This window comes from Cyprinus carpio, chromosome B25, assembly GCF_018340385.1.
Source record: "Cyprinus carpio isolate SPL01 chromosome B25, ASM1834038v1, whole genome shotgun sequence".
In the NCBI taxonomy this organism is placed as follows: domain Eukaryota; kingdom Metazoa; phylum Chordata; class Actinopteri; order Cypriniformes; family Cyprinidae; genus Cyprinus; species Cyprinus carpio.
Genome location: NC_056621.1, coordinates 16,533,259 through 16,553,445, shown reverse-complemented (window position 1 = coordinate 16,553,445; position 20,187 = coordinate 16,533,259). Strand labels below are relative to the sequence as shown.

Sequence of the window (20,187 nt, the reverse complement as noted above, 5' to 3'; positions counted from 1 at the left end):
ATTTCAGAGTTAAATGAGAGAGAGAGAAAAAGGCTGGACTTGATTTGATTCACTTCAAAATGAAAAGTAGGCTTTTCATAACAGAATGAAGTCAGACCTGAATGCAAGTTCACAGCTGAATGTGGGCGACAGCCTCACTTCTGAAATACCGCCACGTTTGAGGATGCTTTTTGACTGGGATGTGGAGACTTGAGGTCAGGTTCATCTTTGAGAACATCTCAATGTATTTAAACAGTAACACTTCTTTTATAAACGCAGCGCATTTGCTGTTATTTGCATTAAATCAGTGAATTAACTACATCAGTAGCCTAAAATAATGCTTAAACAGCCTTTTGGCTACTGGTTGCTGTAATTGACATTTCTGAACTTCTTTCATTTGGGGTTTACCAAAAAATGGCACCATTTGGTGGGTTAAAAAAAGTATTTATGAATAGATTACTTAATATATTTGGATAATACTTTGTTTAAATGACAAATGTTTAGCTTAACAATAAAAAAAATATATGTAAATAAAATTGCAACCATTTTAACTGCAAAATTAAATAAAATTGCAACCATTTTATTTGCAACAATAGTTTTTAATTATATTAATTGTACTAATTATTATTATTATTAAAATCATCATCATCATCATTAATAAAATTATTTATTGTATTTACATTAATATAAAGATATCATACTTTACATGTTAGAAATTGTAAAAATTACTGAAATATAATTCTATAATTTCATTCATTCATTCAGTCAAATCTTGAAAAATTCTAAGGATTTAATACCTCTTATTCTTATTTTTCAGTGAATATTTTGTAAAAAAATAAAAATAAAAATAAAATAAAAAATAAAGTATACACTAGTCAACATTTGAAGTGGATCAAAACCTTTCATCAGAGTTGTCCTAAAACCAAAAACCAAAATGCATTCTTGTCTCAAGACAACTTTGATTAACTTTTTTTATCCACTTCTAATGTTGACTACTGTATATTTATTGTAGTCTAAATTATAAAGTTATTCAAAAAGCGTAAATAAAATCATTTAATATGGTTCTGCATATTGGCTAAAGAAAAAAAAATAAAGCAATATCTACCAATTGCCACTATTACTCTCAAGCTAAACAAATCTTTGATGATGATGATTTGTTGGCTGAGGTCATTTATCATGTTCTATGTTTAACTTGAACAGTTGTAGTCAACCCCACCGGCAGCTTTTGCCATGTGTTTTTCTTTAAAAAGTTCAAAGACAGGGCGTGCGTGATTGAAAGCAGATTAGATGCTCTGTAGCTGTTTTATATGACATGTTTTCGATAACCTCGCGGGCGCAGAATCTTTTGAGGATTCTTTAGACTTACGGCCATAGCATAACAAACATCTTCAATTTTGAAAATAGCCCAAAAACACAGCTCAGACCGCAGACAAAATCACTTTTAAGGACCTCACTGAGTCAAAATAAACTGGGGGTCAAATTCTCCCAGAAAAACACCAGAGACAAGAAACAAAGGCTGAGCAAAGCTATCAAGCTAAATATTTGTCAGCACATGCTATTGGAGAATTAACATTGCTTATGGTTCACCTGAATTAGGACTGCAAGTGGGTGAGATGTTAGCGCACAACTGAGAGCTTCAAAATGAGGCCAGGAACATCATAAAAATTTTGCAATTCTGAATATGGAAAAGCTAATCCTATCGTGTCACAGCACAGATATGCTTTGTTTGGACGATGTGCCTGAAAGATATTAAAGCTCTCTTGCGTATTACTGTATGCTTATTTGACTTTGATTTCCATTTATTAAATAAATTCTCTGTAGCCTGGAATTGTTTTACATCCTGTGGTACAGGCCCATCTATCGCATTTAGTGGCGCTTTCCAAGGCAAAAATCGCTTTTTTTTATTGCTCATTTTTGTGGTTAGGGGATTTGAACAATCCCTTAACCCCAAGTAATAAACATTGGCACATAATTCATCCTGCAATGTGCATGATAGCTCAAATTCTGCAGCTTGTTGAGAAGAGGTGTGCTATTACTTAGGGTTCAACCATATGGTTTTTGGTGGAGAACGCGGGCAAAGAAAACTCTGAAATGATATTAGGTCGCATCTAGAGATCAGTCAGACTTAAAGGTGGGCACTTTTAATATTCAATTACCACAATAATTGGATGTAAAATTTTACAAAATTGTTACAAATTATACAAAGATTGCATTTTTTTAAAATTGTATTTTATTTTATTTATTAAACAATTATTTACAGTCATTAAATTATGTTGTATGATACACTATTCAAAAGTTTGGTGTCAGTAATGTTTATTTTTATTTTTTTTTTTTTTTATTTATTTAAAGTCATTAAATTATGTTGTATGATACACTCAGTAATGTTTATATATATATATATATATATATACACACACACACATATATGTACACACACACACACATTTATATATTAAACCTTACATTTTTATTCATCAAACAATTTTGAAAAAAGATTTCACAAAAATATTAAGCAGCACCAATATTTTTTTATCCATATTTGAATTTTATTTTTTTTTGTCTGTATATTTATTTATTTTTATTCCAGTTTCCATTTAAGTACATCAATATAAATTAAAACTAAAATGAGAAATACTTCCTTGGCAACTAGCTGAAAAAAAGAAAGAAAAGGTAACATTTATTTATTCCAAATAAAATGTTGCAATAAATAATAGAACAATAGAAAAAGTAATATTTTAGTTAACTATAATAACCCTGAGCAGCACAACTGTTTTCAACATTGATAAAAATAAGAAATGTTTCTCTAGCAAAAAGCAGGCAAAGAAACCTTGGAGGTGGGCTCTTTTAATTTAACACCCCTAGCAACCCCACAAAACACCTTAGCAACTGTATTGCAATAATTCTGGCAAATTTTAGGAAGCTATCGGTTCAGGACAGACTCACCAGCGTCCCCCATTGAGGTGAAAATGCTCTCGGTCACGGTCATGATGGTGTCGGTGGCCTGGTCGTAGCGTCCGATCGGCTCGCCGCAGCTGGCGTAGTGGCGCACGTGCTGCAGCAGGTCGCTGAGGGCCTGGCTGACCGCGCCAGCCGCCATGTTCACCTGTCGGAGCAGCTCGCCCTCCTCTGAGGCGGCGTGACACGCCTTCACACAGCCCTCCACCGATCGCTCCACCAGACGGCCCGCCTCCACCAGCTGCTCCTGACACACCGGGGAGGAGATGGTGGGGCTCACCACCTACGACAATCGCACGTCACCGAAACAGACGGAAGACATTGTGTTCAGAATAGCGACAGATTATTTTGGGCATCAAGTGTAAGGAAGTGTGTTTTTTTTAGAGCTGAAAATGAAAATATGAACTCAGAACTGAAATAAGTGTTAGAAAACAACATGACACATGATAAAAAAGTGAAGTAAAATTAAATAGTGACCAACTGATGTATCGCTGATTAAAGTCAAGTCTTTGATGGAATAAAGTCTGGAGTTTCTTATTCTAAATGATCAACAAACAACATTTGGTGCCTTATGTGTGGTTATCTTACAAAGACCCATTCAAATTCATGTTTTGCAGATGTACTTCTTACTTTTAAAAACCTATCCAAATAGGATTTCTTCACTCAAACTTGGTAGAAATTATGGAGCAATTTACATACTGTTTTTTTTTAGTTAACTCAAGTGTTGGATTTTTTGTTTAAAGAAATTATTACTTTTATTCAGTAAAGATACATTTAATTGATCAAAATTAAAGACATTCAACATTAAACATTTAAAATATGACAAAAAAATTATATTTCGTATAAATGCTGCTCTTCTGAACTTCATATTCATAAAAGAATAAAAAAAAAAAAAAATGAATCACTTTCCACAAAAATACGAAGCAGCATCATGAGACACTGAAGACTGGGGTAATAATGCTGAAAATTCAGCTTTGATCACAAAAATAAATAATATTTTAAAATATATTAAAACAGAAAACAGTTATTTTAAGTTGCAAAAATATTTCACAATATTTCTGTTTTTACTGTATTTTTGTATCAAATAAATGCAGCACAAGAGACTTTTTTCTAAAAAAATCTTACAGACCCCAAACACTAGCCACTCAGTTTTCCTGAAACTAACATCAACAAACAGATAATTCTATCTCCAGACAGATGTGCTCTAGTATATTCCAGATATCTTTCAATAAATACAAGTTTAAAGGTCATCAGTAATACGTACAAATTATCAGCATCATTTACTCCCCAACAAACTCTGAAAAGTACCTTTGTACAGGCCACCAGCTGTGAGGTAGAGAGCGCGCACTGTGTGGCGGCGGTAATGACTCGGTTCTGCAGCGCCGTGTCCTCGGCCACCTGTGCCACGTTCTTGGCTTTCAGCACCAGCATAGCAGCGGCATTAGCTACGGCTTTAGCCAGGTTCATCATAATGTCCTGAAACATATTCGTCATCAGAGCAACACACTGTGAGGCAACCTGGCCCAGACTAATGAATGAAATAAACGCAAGGATAGAGTTTAACAGAATAAAATAGAGGGCAATAAAGGGCTCTCAGAGGCTAACTGAGTGTGACAGCATCAGCTGAACCACACTAAATCAAATTGTACGTGTCGAAAATGGGCGCTAAAGTGTTTACAACAAGAGAAAACTGCTTTGCCAAGAAATAATGAGATGAGAAGCATGTGATTGGCTGAGGGATTTGACATGAACCAATCAGTGAATGCAGGCAAACAAGAGAGCACAACAGAAGTTGCAGACACAAAAATACCATTCATTTTTTACCCATTTTATCCATTCAAGACAGATATATATATTTCCAGATGTATCTGGAAAGCATCTGCTGTGCACAAACTTAAGATGTCAGTTACATACATTCTAAATCATAAACTTCTTACAGACATTTTCTATATGTCTATTTGACGTCTGACAGGAAACGTACTAGAGACTTGAGAAACACTGTAAAAAATATGTTACCCAGATGCAAACATGCGCATCAGACAGACGTCTCTAAGATGTGTGCTATCAGTGTTCTATATATATTCTGTAATAAACTTAAAAATACTGTTTTAATACTTATTAAAAAAAGATATATTTATATAATATATATATATATAATAGTAATGTTGAATATATATGCTATTATTACTATTTATATAGTATATGTTGTATATATATATTATATAATATATATATATATATATTGTATAATATATAGTAATATGTTAATGATTATAAATGGGCAAAAATAGTTTTGCTTTAAAATTTTAATTTGATGACAATTTTGATTTTTAGGAATACATTTCACTTTTATGACTGAATTGTCTGTTGAAATCATCATTTCTGTTTAAATCACCACAAACTTTTTAAATACAGTATAAATTGTATAAAAAAGATTTACATTTATTTTTTACACATTACTTTCCCTCATTTTGAGACAAATGAATGGCTGCTGAAAATTCAGCTTTGCCATCACATTAATAAATTAATCTTTAAAATATACTTCCTAATATTACTGCTTCTACAGTATAATTGTCTTTTTGTATTAATGTATCCTTGGTGAGCATGAGAGACTTGCAAAAACAGTTTAAATGACGGGGGGACAGCCCATTCAACACTACTTTCCATGTACGGAAAACGGCAGCACGAACATTCCTCAAAACATCTCTTTTTGTGAAGAAAGCGGGTCATACAGGTTCGGAATAACATTAGGATGAAGTATATCCTTTCTTCCAATTTTCATATACATTTTTCCTTTGAATCAAAGTTCGAAATTCTGTAAAAAAAATAAATAATAAAAAATCTTCTGTATTCACTACTGTGCTCTATTCCAGAAAGAAAGACGCACCTGGAATCTCTCGTCAGTTTCTCCTTCTCCCATTTGTTTCAAAAGATCTCCGCTGGCCTGGCCGATGCTGCCTGCCGCCGTCAACACCGTCTGTCTGGGCTGTGGGGGGATATTGGCACATAAGAAATGAACCTCATACTGCCACCGCAATGTCTCAAAACTCAAATGCACTGCTAATCACATCCTGTCTATTTGCTCGGCACCCCACTACAATTACCCTGTCTAGCACAAGCCAAACAAGTAAACAGATTGTGACTGTGCTCTGCAAACCAGGATGGAAAAACACAGCTTAACGAGTTCATTATCAAATCCGCCTGTAAACAGCAGTGCGTTATTGGCGGATTAGATGTGATGGGGTCGAGGGGTTTGCGTGTTTGCATTCGTCACCTCTCCAGAAGCTGGTTCCACGGCTCTGAGCAGGTCAGAAACGGCCCCTGTGAGGGTCCGGGCCGCCCCCATCAGATTCTGCCCGCTGCCCACCTCGTCCTCCATCAGAGCCGCCAGGAGCTTCACCCCTTTGGACATCTCGGTCAGGTTGGAGGAGATGGTGGTGATGGCGCAGCCCACGGCGGTGTAATCCGTGTCCGTAGGGTCACCTGGAAGGATTGGAAAGAGAGATGGACAAAGACTGAGAGATTTAAAGTTTGAGTTCACTTAAAAACAGAAACAAACTATCAGTAACTATTCACATATTCTGTAAATGATTGTGGCGGGAATGAAATTTTTGTTATATTTCTAAAATTAAAAATGCTCTTTTGTTTGGCTAAGAATAATTAAAAATATTATTAAAACATGGTATATGAATAGAATTAAAGATATCTATTATTTTGTGTCTCAAATACACACAATTAAACCATAATTTCACAATTTCTGTATAACTTGACAAGTGATGTTATTGTTAACGGAAACAAAATATTAACAATTATTGAAAATAATAGTAATTGAAATATAGCAAACAAAATAAAGTATTACTACTAGATGAAAAAAAAATTGTCTAAAACAAAATGAGAAATGTTGTCCTAGCAAAATACTGGAACAAAACAGTACTAAATACAAAATTAAAAAAAAAAAAAAATAAAATAAAAAAAAAAAAAAAATATATAATATAATATATATATTATTATATGATATATATATTATATATATTATATAATATATATATTTATATTTAAAAATCACATAAAATTACTAAACCTTAAATTTTAAACTAAAAATTAAAATAAAAACTGAGAATATAAAATTAACTTAATTCAACTGAATCATAATTTCATACTTTCTGCATAACTTGACAGGTGCTGTAATTGTTAACTGAAACTAAAACTATTAAAAATCATTGTAAGTAACTGAAATAAAACTGAAATTAAAAAAAATAGTACTATTAGATGACAATCTATAACAAAAATTAATTACGATATCTCTGAAATAAATACGTTAAAGTACTTAAATTATTAAAACTAAGAACTACAAATTAAAGGTACTGCATATAGAAAAAAATCTTACATTTAAAATGAAAACTAACAATATAAAAATTAAATTAATTCAAATATTAATTAAAACTATAATAGTATATAAATAATACTAAATTAACACTACAAAACTACAGCTTTGAAATGATGCACAAAATAGATTAAATTTACTTGACTTTTCTTAAACGTCATTTTTTTTAAACATTACATGACTCGTTTTATCTTAAGCTATTCTCTGACACATGAAAAAAAATGTGACTGAAATGACTAGAGGTCGACCAATAGTGGATTTTGCCGATACCGATAGCTAGGTTGGACCACACTGGCCGATACCGATTAATTAACCGATAGTTTTTAAAATAAATACTGAACAAAAACTAAAATAGTGCTTTATTTAAAAAAAAAAACAGTACTGAATCATACTTGTAATAATAATAATAAAAGTAATAATAACAGTAATAGTAAATGTTGAAATCACCACAAAATCGGTTTTATTTTTTTCCTAAATTCCGTTTTATTTTTTTCCAAATTCCGTTATTTCCGTTTTAATTTTTCTGGATTCTGTTTTTCTGTTTTCTTCCATTTTAGTCTTTTTCTCCACTCTGTTTTATAGTTAAAGTTTATTAATCAAAAAGCAAGTCTAATTAAATTATAAACCATGAAACTATATAATTTTCACATCAATTTAATGAAAGGTTTCACAAAAATTACATGTTTAGGGCCCTATGAAATGTTTTTATGTTTTTTTCTCTCACCATATTTTTTATTGTTACCAAATTCTGTGTTTTGGCATGTCTGATTATTTGAATCCATAAAACAACTTAATTTATTTATTTTTTTCTTAAAGATGCCTCATGTTTTTTTTTGTTTTTTTCCCTTCAAAAATTGTGTGTTGTGTTTTTTTTTTTTTATCAAATGAAGGCATGAAACATTAATTTCTTTTAACTTTTAAATTACTGAAAATTAAGCAAACTTTTTTTGGCAAAAAAAGGGGATTTATTATTTAAATTAAAACATGGAAGAAATGTTGTGTGATTATTCCTTAATAAATAATGTTTGTTTCATTTTAGTAGTAGTAGTAGTAGTAGGTTATGTATATTATACTGAAAAATAGACCAGACTTTTATTTTGACGGGGTGCCGTGAATACCTTTACGGTTCTGTGTATGTGATATGAGGCTAGTTTTACTCAAATCAAATGGTCAGAAGCTCATGAAATCTCTCTCAGTTCTGGAGATATTGTTCATGTGTTTACGTCCTCATTTAGAGAGACGACAGAAGCTGAAATCACCGCGAGCGTCACACGCACTTCAGTATAAATAAAACTTTGCGTCTGCGTCATTCATTAGAGTCACGCAGAACATGCAGGATTCATATTTAAATTGACTTTTGCAGCTTAACAGTAACATATACTAGTCCATATTGCGATTTGTTTTAAGTGTAATGACCTACTTTTAATTAATTAATTCAAAATTTGACCAATTCCATGACATTCCGCATTAAACTGTGAATTCTGTGTTTATGACTGGATTCCGCGATTCAGTCAGCGTTTTCCGCATCACAGAGATTACAGGGCACTACAATTATACCAGCACAATGTATACTCTCACACTTAAACTGCTTCTATTCTTGAAAACTTAATGATTATCGAAAAAAAAAAAAAAAAAAGAGCAGCACTGAGTCTAGGAGAACTCACCGGTATCACACACACTCCGAATGCATCACGTTCAACTCAAGCACCGGTCTAAAACAGTTTATTTATTCACCAAACGGACACAAGTTTACTTCAAGAATGAACAATGAGTCAAAGATAAGTTTGAAGTTCAATGTTTAAAAAAACAGAGCAAACGGAAAGAGCGATCTATATTATAGCTTTATAAATGAAGCATACAGACTTTATTAGAGCCACAGAAAGACAAATGTTTCGATGAAAATGCTCAATATACAATTCATTATGTACATTAACAATGATTCGGGGTGAATATAATGTAATTTTATGGAAAACTATGTTAATGGCGCTCTGTGGCACGGCAGGATTTTCTGTTAGCTGCATTTAAACCTGGGTCTGAAGTTTCTCGCTCTGTTCAGCGTGCAGCATCACGTGTCTAACCAAATAGCACGTGCTGTCAGTGATTTCAACCACTAGAGGCCGCTCTAGCGCTGTATAATGAAAAAAGACCCTTCTCAGCCGGTCCAGCAACGGACGCAACCCGGAAAACTTTCGGCATGGATTTTTGCAGATAACCGATTGTTTCAGCAATCAACTATCGGTGCCAATTAATCGGCAAAACCGATACATCGGTTGACCTCTAGAAATGACACCACAATTCAATTTTGGTAATAACTGAAAAAAAAATCTATATATATTTTTACAGATTTGTTTGTTGATTTCGCTCTTTGTTTACTTGATTATAGTTTTAAATATGTAATAAGTCATATATTTATATTACTGACTTCAGTATTTTAAGACTGAATTTGATAAGTAAGAAAAATAAACAATAAACTGATAAATTGTTCACAATAAAACCAGGAGCAAGTAGAGACAATTTTACTTTCATGGCTTCAACATGCACTGCTCAGATCTGCAACATGCTATAATATGATCATTATTAGTGATCTCGCTCAAAATGAGATCCATATGAAGCCAAACACGCATGCATTCCGTCTCTAGTTTACACATCCACACTTCACATCATATCCTAACAAGCTCTTCAGGGTATGAGAACAGATGTAAAGCACAGGCTGCAAAAAAGCAGTAAAGTCTGAGCCGGGCTGCTGGTTAACAGGCAAATCTCCGCACTATCAAACAGATGGCATGAGGAGATTAAATCCAGCAAAAACCTGGTCTGGTCCGCATGGAAGCTCTCCAGAACGTGGGAAGGAATACACAAATCCTGCCAAACAGTTCAGCTTCAGGACAAAAAACTTCACATTCATTAATGGAAATATTTATTAGTGCAATTGGAGAGTGACTTATTATTTAGCAGTGAGAGGAAACACATTTTTCCTTCATCAGTTGCTGGTATAAACCAAGAAAAGTAGATATTGCATGTGTCCATTCCTTCTAAACCATCATCATTTTCATCCACTAGTGGTATTGGACAAATGATGTTTATTCATTTATGGCCTGAAATAATGTCCAACAGTGTATATTCATCACAGCAATCATTTTTAGGAAAGTTAAGATCATTTCCAACATAAATTTCATTTCCACCACATTGTTTGTCTTGCTAGGGCTAATTTCAAATGTTATTCTTCTGTAATACACACTAAAATAATAATTTTGCAGAATTTGTCATACTTATAGTTTAATTGGAAAAGATGCACAAAGGAAAAAAAGTATTTTTTAAAATAAAATTGTATTTTAATTTACTTTAATACAATTGTATTAAATTTTATTACATAAAAGTAAAAAGTACTAAAAACAAAATGAAAACCATGTATTTTTTTGTATGTAAATAAAGGTCCAGAAGGTTTATGGGTAATTTCTCATTCGGTTACATACCGGCAGTGAGGTTGACCACTGACGCGGTTCCAGCCGTGATGGCGTCCACTTGGGAGTGAATCTCGTGTTTTGATTCATCCACCTTGTTTTGAACCCACACTCGGGATGCCTTTTTGTAGAAAAGAAAGGAGAGTGAATACTAGCATATTCATGTCTTTTTTCTAAGAAATATCAAGGTTTACAGCAATACAACATTTTTGCACTAGTTCCACACTTTACATTAAAAAAAGTTTGATTTTCTTAGTATAATTTCTTACCATGTCTTGTCCTAGTGGTGGAAGATTGTCTACTTCTCCCAGGTCAGCTTGTGCCTGCTGGACAGCCTGCATACTGGTGTTGATAGTTCCCATCAGTGCTTGCTGGGCCAGACTCTGACGGCACAAGAGTCATTTTATGCAAAAAAAAAAAAAAAAAAAAAAAAAATTGGGTTTTAACAAACTCTATGGATGTACGCAATCACAAGCTAGATATGAATCTGTTTAGTGCATTGTAGTGTATGAAGTGCACATGAACTATCTTAGTTAATTTTCAAGTAAGGTTAGAGTAACAGTTTGAGAAGCATTTTACAGCTAGCTACCTGAATAAAAGTGCAGTGAAATCTTCGACTTCGACAAGAAAAAAGTTCAGTCAATAGTGTAGTTATGTATTGCTCACACAGCAGTCACTTTACTTCTTGTGAAATCTGTGTGGGGAAATCTTTCACATTGCATTGAATCCTGTTGAAATGACTGGATACACCCACAAAAATTCACTAAAAATGGTACTGTAAATGTGCACCTTAACATGCTGTACACTCCTAGTGGTTTAATGCCACAAACATTTGAAGATAAATTTTGCATATTTGTGTAGATGTTCTGGCCTTACAGTAAGCAAGGGCAAACCTGGGTGGGATTCGAACGCAGAACCCTATGGTTACCAGTTTAGATCATAAACCACTAGGTTACACTGCATAGGTTTAGAAAAGGTTATAATTAACTTAAACTATAATATAGTTTAACTAATATAATAATATAGTTAACTAACTAAATAGTTAACACTGTTTTTAATTAAAAATAGAAAACACTTTTTGTTTTGGCCATTAAAGGTATACTCCACCCCAAAATGAAAATTTTGTCATTAATCACTTACCCCCATGTCGTTTCAAACCCGTAAAAGCTTTGTTCGTCTTCGGAACACAATTTAAGATATTTTGGATAAAAACAGGGAAGGCGTGAGACTGTCCCATTAACTGCCAAGTAACTTACACTGTCAAGGTCCAGAAAAGTATGAAAGATATCATCAGAATGGTCCATCTGCCATAAGTGGTTCAACCATAACGTAATGAAGCGACGAGAATACTTTTTGTCAGCCGCGCCACAAGGATACGCTGTATCTAGTTCAAATCAAACCGTAAATATGTTGTAAGTATGTAAAAAACGTAAATACATTGTACGTATGTAAAAAACGTATCCTTGTGGCACGGCTGACACAGAAGAGCGTACGCTGCCTGCTTTCAGCAGATATTCTCCAAAATGGTGCTACGGTGATGCGGAGAGACACAGAGGAGACAAATTGTTGAATAAAGTCATTATTTTAGTTTTCTTCACATACAAAAAGTATTGTCGTCACTTCATAATGTTACGGTTGAACCACTGATGGCAGATGGACAGTGTAATTTACTTGGCAGTTAATAGGACAGTAAAAACGTTTTGTCATGTGCATACATATTACATGTTCAATCTATAGGTCTGTTTGCAGACACGTAGTGTTCTTTACAAAGTAATATCGCCAACTACTGGCCTGGCATGCACAATACAACATTTTTAGTCATTTTCGCAGATCCATGTAATGAGGGGATTGTTTTGACAATGTTATTATCTGTATGTGAAACTTTTCTGTTTGTAGTACAAAGTTTTTAGTCCATTTTTAATAATAAAAAATATATATATTTACTTTAAGAAAATCGAATTTTCATTTAGTTTAACTTAATAAACTAAAATAGCTAACGAATACTGAAATAAAAATTCATTAAAACACTATTTAAAAAACAAAATCTCTGAAAAAAACTAGTCTAAAATGAAAATGGAAAATATTTGTTCAATTTTTAATTTAAAATAATAATAAAAAGTATAATAGTGTCTTAAATATAAAAAGTTGTACACTAAAATAGCAGTGCAGAGAAAATTTGATAAATGCTACGTAACTATCAATTTTAATAATTCACCAAGTCGCCACAATCGTAAACCTGAAAGCAAAAAACAACCAATTATCCCGATTATCAAATGTGACAGTCTAATTTACAGTATGTTAGGCACAAATAAATCACAATGAAGATTTAGGCAACAGATGGAACCGTGAAAGCAGAACCGCTCCGCATATGATGCGACAGTGATATAAACATCATTGCAGTTGCATATTCTCACCAGAGGGGGCATGTGTCCTCTGTGCAGCTGTCCCATGGTGATCTGCTGTTGAGACGAGGGCATGGTGCCCATGTTGAATGTGTCGGGGCCCCCATTTGACCCCGAGCGCATGATGCCAGGCAGCGCCACTGACCCATGCTCAACTCGACCCACCCGATTAAACTGCTGCTGGAGGATGGTGGACCTACGAAGAAGTAATGGCTCATTATCAGATGCTGTCAGCCTGCATTCACCCTTATATCTGCGAATGATGGTTGTTGTTGTTGTTACGGTAATTACTGACAGCCATTAAAATCAGCTGAGCAACGCTTCCCTATCCACACCAGGAAAACAGACGCTTCAGGCACTATTGCTTAATTACAGCTCATTGTGAGAAGCCTCAATTTTAGGATTATAGTGCTAGAAGTAACATGAGTAGGCTGGCACAAGGACAGACTCAGGCACTGATGCCCGATGTCTCCCCCTCTCCAACAGAGAGAAGTGGGATGCCGTCGCCCATAACAACCACTTTTCAGGCAGCGCTTGAGAGGACGTGACCCATCTGTATATCCCATTCTGACAGAACCAGAGCCCAGGCCAGATAAAAGCACTGCTGGAGTTGAAGTATGGGGCCATATAATACTTTAAATAGTTTTCTTTTTGTTTTTAATTTTTTTTAATTTTTTTTAATAATATATTTAAAGTTTTTATTGATGTAATTATTGAAAAAATTCAAAGCAGATTTTCCAAACAGTCTCAAGAATTTTGGATCTTACTATAAGTGGGAAACAAATATATAGTTTGATTTTTCATAAATTGTCATGTTATTAGTGTTATTTCATTTTCATTAAAAAATAAATAAAGCTGTAAAAAAAAGTGTAGCTAAATTTGTTACTACTGTTATCTATTAGTTAAATCTATTACTGCTATTTATCACTGTATTAATATACAGATGCATGTAAATTAAAATTTATTCAGTGAAAAAACAGTGGAACTTTACATTTGTCTGGAAAACCTTATCAAATATGATAAATATCAACCCTGTTACCATGTTTTTGTGTAGTAAGAATCTGCTTAATTAAAAGTTGGCTAATTGTATCAATATTAAAATTAAATTATGCTTTTAAAACAACATGTTTCACAACCTTGAACAGAAGGCTTGTATTGTCAAATTAAACTGTACAACTGTCAACCCTGTTAGCACGATTTTGTATAGTATGTAACTTATTACTGATAATTGGATATGTAGAAACATCAGCATTACATTCTCTTTATAATGCCATGACCCCAAGAAAAAGGCTTGTAAAGTCAAATTAAAATATAAAACAGTCAACCCTGTTGCTGTGTTTCAGATAATTGAAAAATGGATATTCGTAAAAATATCAGAATTAAATTCTCTAAGAAGCACCTTGAAATTTGATTTTGACTTTGAACAGCAACCCCTGTTAAAATGATTTTCTATAGTAAACAATGTATTAATCACAACTAGATTTGCAGAAATATCAAGTCTAAAGTCAAATTAAACCATAAAACTGTCAACCCTGTTATTGCCAATCTTTATATAGTACCCTTTTGAAGCCATAATTATATCCTAATTGCTATTACTTTAACTTCTTAACAACACTTATTTGTTTGGTAGAATGTTTGAAAATTTACAGAAATGTACTTACTCAAACTGCAAAAGACAACCGTTACTCAGAATGACCCAAATACATAAATACCAAGATACATTTACTGAGCGGCTGAGAAATAGCGAGATGTTCACACATTCACTATCTCTCTCTCTTCCAGAAACCTGATAGCTTAAATTACGTTTTGCTGATGAGGTAGCGCTTTTTGTGGAAATAATAATCTCGCTCTCTTGCCCTCAGCGCCTTCCACATCAAGGGTAAAAGAAGAGAAAAAAGTGTCTCTATCTCCTTGTAATCGAAAATGGCAGCGTACAGCCCAAGCATTTCCTCCAATGTCATTAGACACCTTAGTTCCACTATGAGGTGAATACAAATGAAACACAGTGATTCAACAAAAAAAATGTTTTAGGTGTGTAATCACAATGCAATTAAAAGTGTGATGAGATGGCTGTTGGCTGAAACACGTACAGATTCATCCAACATGGTGGATTTCCTTATCATAGTCCTAACCAAACTGATCCTTACTAATATTTTGGAGTTCATTTTGTGAAAAACAGTGGATAATATGCTTTGATTATTTTGTTACATTTGTCATTATGGGACTATCTTAAAATATCAACCCTGTTAAGTAAAAACAGCAAACATAATTAAGTAAAAACAGAACATAATAATATAAGTATTATGTTCTCTTTCTGGTGTCACAACTTTAAGCAAAAGGCTTGTAAGGTTAAATTAAACTGTAAAACAGTCAACCCTGTTATCAAGATTTTGTATAGTAAGCAAGTAATTAATGAAAACTAGATATTTGTAGAAATATAAGTATTACATTCTCTTTATAGTATCACAACCTTGAGCAAAAGGCTTTTAAAGTCAAATTACACTGTAAAACAGTCAACCCTGTTACTGTGATTTTGTACTTCAGATAATTGAAAAGTAGATGTTTGTAGAAATAAAAAAATTAGCACAACACAATTATAAGTGTGACAAGAAGGTGTCTGTTTTGCTGCCTGAAAACAAGGTATCATGGGACAAGAACAAGAGATTTCCACTGACTTTTTCGGGGATACAGATTCTTCCAGCATGGTGGATTCCTCATCACCGTCCAAACCAAACCGATCTTTACTCTGTTTCTGTAAAATAAGGGGAGGAAAATATTTTAGTAAGTAAATAAATAAATAAACTGCACCAAAAAAAAGGAATATCTACAGGATAGATCACTATGAGATAGTTCACCCAAAAATTACAATTACGGCAGAAAGTTTAAACATGGGAAATGTGAATAATGTTCTCTTTTTGGATGAACTGTTCCTTTAATTCACAATTCACATGTTGAAGAGCCGGTGACTTGCTTTCTTAAGGATGATGTCAATGTATCCTGCGATGAGTTGAGAGATCTGCTCCCCTTCTGTGGTCTGGACAGAGTAATAGCTCTCCTGGTACTCACCAAAATCCTGCATGAAACCACACACACACACACACACACACACACACAATGTATTCTGCTATGAGTTGAGAGACACACACACACACACACACCCACACAAAACACACCACACACACACACACACACACACACACACACACACAACAGATATGAGAAGCACACATCTCAAGGCTGTGTTGATGAGCTTATTCTGCTTTAGCTGACAGGAAGTCAGCCAACTGTCCTTGGAGCACAAGTGCTGCACATGAGATGCTAAAAGTGGCTCTTAATGGTGGAGCAGAACTGCGCATCGCACAGCAAGGTTAAAACACTCAAGTAGTAGAGGACTGGGGCATTTTATCAAGGAAAAAACAACTATTATTAGATTATAGCCAAAACAACAGTTTTACAATGATATAAGTGGTTACGGTCAATGCCGCTCAATATAAATGTGTGAAAACATATATTAAGAACAGTCTTGAATACGATATAAAAATACTTAAATGTATGCATTACATTTCAATTTACTGTAATTTCTTATTACAGAGGCAGCTGCCATGACAATATTAAGTGACCAAATACTTTCATACTTTTATTCACTGTATGCAGAAGTATATAAACCTACTGAGCAGATAAAGTGAATGCAGAATCCAAGGAAGAATCCAAACACACTGTGGCTCGTGTTAAATGGAGTGAATAATGTAACGTACCAGTGTGAAGCTCTTGGGTGAGGCTGCCCACCTCTTGACTGTGGTGAGGGGCCACTCCTGCACCACCTCTTTGGTCTTCTCATCCACCCTCATCACTGACTCTTTGGTAATGCCCAGCAGACGCGGGACCAACTTATTCTTGCTTTTCATCTTCTCCTGTTGAAAAATAACACATGGCGTTTGTGTTTTGTGTGGCGAGGACCGAAATACACAATGGGCTGCTGATTGCTGACTTCATTTCAGTATTTATGCGATTACAAAATTTGTTTTGCTCATTAATCATGTTGAAAGAGTATCGCTCTGTAAGCAGTTCACTGTCCTTATTTCAACTCTCTTTCAACGCCTTACCACAGTGTCTGCAGAGTAACGGATTGTTTGGTCATATGTTGATTGAGTATGTGTCTGTAGGGTGTTGGATTGTTTGGTCATTGTCTGGATATTTTATATATATATATATATATATATATATATTACCACAGTGTCTGCAGAGTAACGGATTGTTTGGTCATTGTTTGGTTATATATATGTATTAGATGTCTATAATATGTACTATATTATTATAATATGAATTGTATTTTAATAACTACATGTACATGTGTTTAATAACTACATTTAGTGCAAGTAAACAAATTATATATAAATAATTGTGTATAATTTTATTATGCATTACATTTATAAAAACATTCAATCAAATGATTATAAATAATATATCATGTTTGACCACAGTTGAGTGTTTCAGAGTATTAAATAATAGAATTAAAAAATGTAATCTTTAGCATTTTTTTTTTACTTTTTCAAGGAAAACAGATGTAAAGTACCGATGACTCATCCTGCACTACAGCGATCAACCAATCAAATGCTCCTAATAATTAAAACGTTCTGCCTCATGATTCCACAATTAGCATGAAGCAAATCATGATCTCAGCTGAGAACTTGTGACATAACTAAAACATATTATATATTAAAAAACAAATAGAGGCCTTTGATATCCCTCCTCAAACTTCTTGTTTCAACAGGAAATACGTCAACACAGGAACGAAAACTCTACTTGTCAAACGATCTCTCTGGGTATTTAAAGATAACATAACTGGAACATTCTCTCTGATAGCACACATATTTCAACCAAACATTTATTTGACGTTGTTTATATGTTAGAACAGCATTTAACAGATGTTTTGGAGACATTTACGATTCTGAATGTATGTGAATTGACTCTTTTTAAGATTCTCAAACTCATAAGTCACTTCAAGATTCTTTGTTCTTTAATAACTGTCATACATGATACATACAGTATATGGAAATCTGGTTTACAAAATCATACAGTTGCACCTTGATACCGATGTGTAAATGCATATTCTCCACACAGTACACCATCCAGCCAATCAGGCAGTGCAGCTGCTAAATGGGCGGCAGCGTCTAAAACTAGACTACAGTATATGTGCTACTCGACCGTGGCCTGGTGCCTTTTGCCATTTCCCTTCATCTCTCACACACTCATGAACCAAAACAATTGCCCACTGATGGCATCCTGCCAGAGGACTCTTACCACCGCACAAATACATAATAAAAACAAACACTAAACGTTTAAATGACCTCTTGCGCCGGACATCTCCAGGCTATTGTTTTCACCTGTGGGTCGAAAATAACAACCTCTGATAAGAGTGCATTATAAATAACGACCTGCTGACATTGTTTACAGTCCTGAATGGCATCGCTTTTCAAGGGTGAGGCTTATGCAATGTGGGTAAATATAGTTTTTTTTTTTGGTAAATGTTCATTGTCTAATTGTCTGCGTTGGTCAGGGACGGCGTTTTTGCTCATTCCGAGCAGTGCAATCTAATGTTAGGTGCTATTAATTTGAAACCGGGCACTTAGCTACACTCCACTAATGACCTGAAACTGATCCTTGAGCGGGCAGCTTGTAAATCTTCCTCTGTGTACCGTACAGCTTAAGAATGCTTAATAGTCTTAAAAACACAAACACAACTGAAATAAACGGAAACACTTTCTAAGAACCCTGTATATGGATAAACACACACAGGCTTATTTGCTTAAATCTAACAATTAATTACAAGGGCCTCTGGAATACTTGATTATGATTGGTCAGTTGCTGCATTCTGTGGCCAAAAATTATATACATAATATTCTTTTATACTAAAATTCTAAACACAAAAATAACAAAACATGAAATAATTATGAAATAATTTTACATGAATTAAAAGGATTCTAAGATTTTTAACGCATTAACTTAATTAGCTATGAAAAAATAACGCGATTAAAATATTTTAACGCTGTTAACACACTAGCCCCGCCCCAGATCTGTACATCATCTTTCATTTCATACAGTTGACTGTTGACAAATATACATATACTGCAGGGCAACTAATCCATAGGTGAAGTTGTTCCATAATGTTGTTGTGCCCTAAAATTCAAGCTATTGGTGTAAAATTTTAGGACGGGGTTTGTTTTTTTCAGGATTTTGGGGGTTTTTTAAATTAAAAAATTTATTTTCAAGGAAAGGGGTTTATATTTTAACTTCATTTTCAAACAACCACACACACACACACACACATTCACACACACACACACCACACAACACACACACACCCACACACACACACACAAACACACACACCACACCATCACCACACACCAATCTAAATTCAAGCTACCCTTAAGAAATAAAGTGCTTGTTGTTGAAGAATCCGCTATAGACAGTCTTTTGGACATTATTTTGAATCTGTCTGTGCTTGTATTCTCTGATTGTGCTGATAGTATGAATTAGTTCCATTGGTTCCAATTAATCAAAACACTCTTTTTGCTGGTTTACTGTACAGTCCAAAGTTTTCTGCATGGCTACGGTAAGTATTGGCAGTGCTGCGCCACAGAAAAAGAAATGATATTTTACTCGACTTGTGAGCTTGCAGTCTGAATTGACGGTGATAAGAGAAAACTATTGTGCAGCACAGGATTATACTGTACAAGGGCAATAACTCTTAATAAAAATGTTCTGTTGTGTGATATTAGCTGGCTACATGCACAACTGTTTGTGTATATTTATCTGCATTTTAACACTTTCAACAGAATCACAATCTTAAGTTTGAACTGTAAAATACTCACCTTCACCAGGAAAAAGGACACTCCGTATGTGCGTAGGGACCTGGCAAGCTTCACATACTTTACTTTTGCCTCAATCTCTGTGATCTCACCGCAGCTTTTGTGATCCTGGTGAGGAGATTAAGATATGAATA

General features: G+C 34.1%; 1 pseudogene; it reads right to left on the bottom strand.

Annotated features, from left to right (window-relative positions):
• The window catches only part of LOC109098077, a 148,574-nt pseudogene that overhangs the window by 46,532 nt on the left and 81,855 nt on the right, over positions 1-20,187 (bottom strand).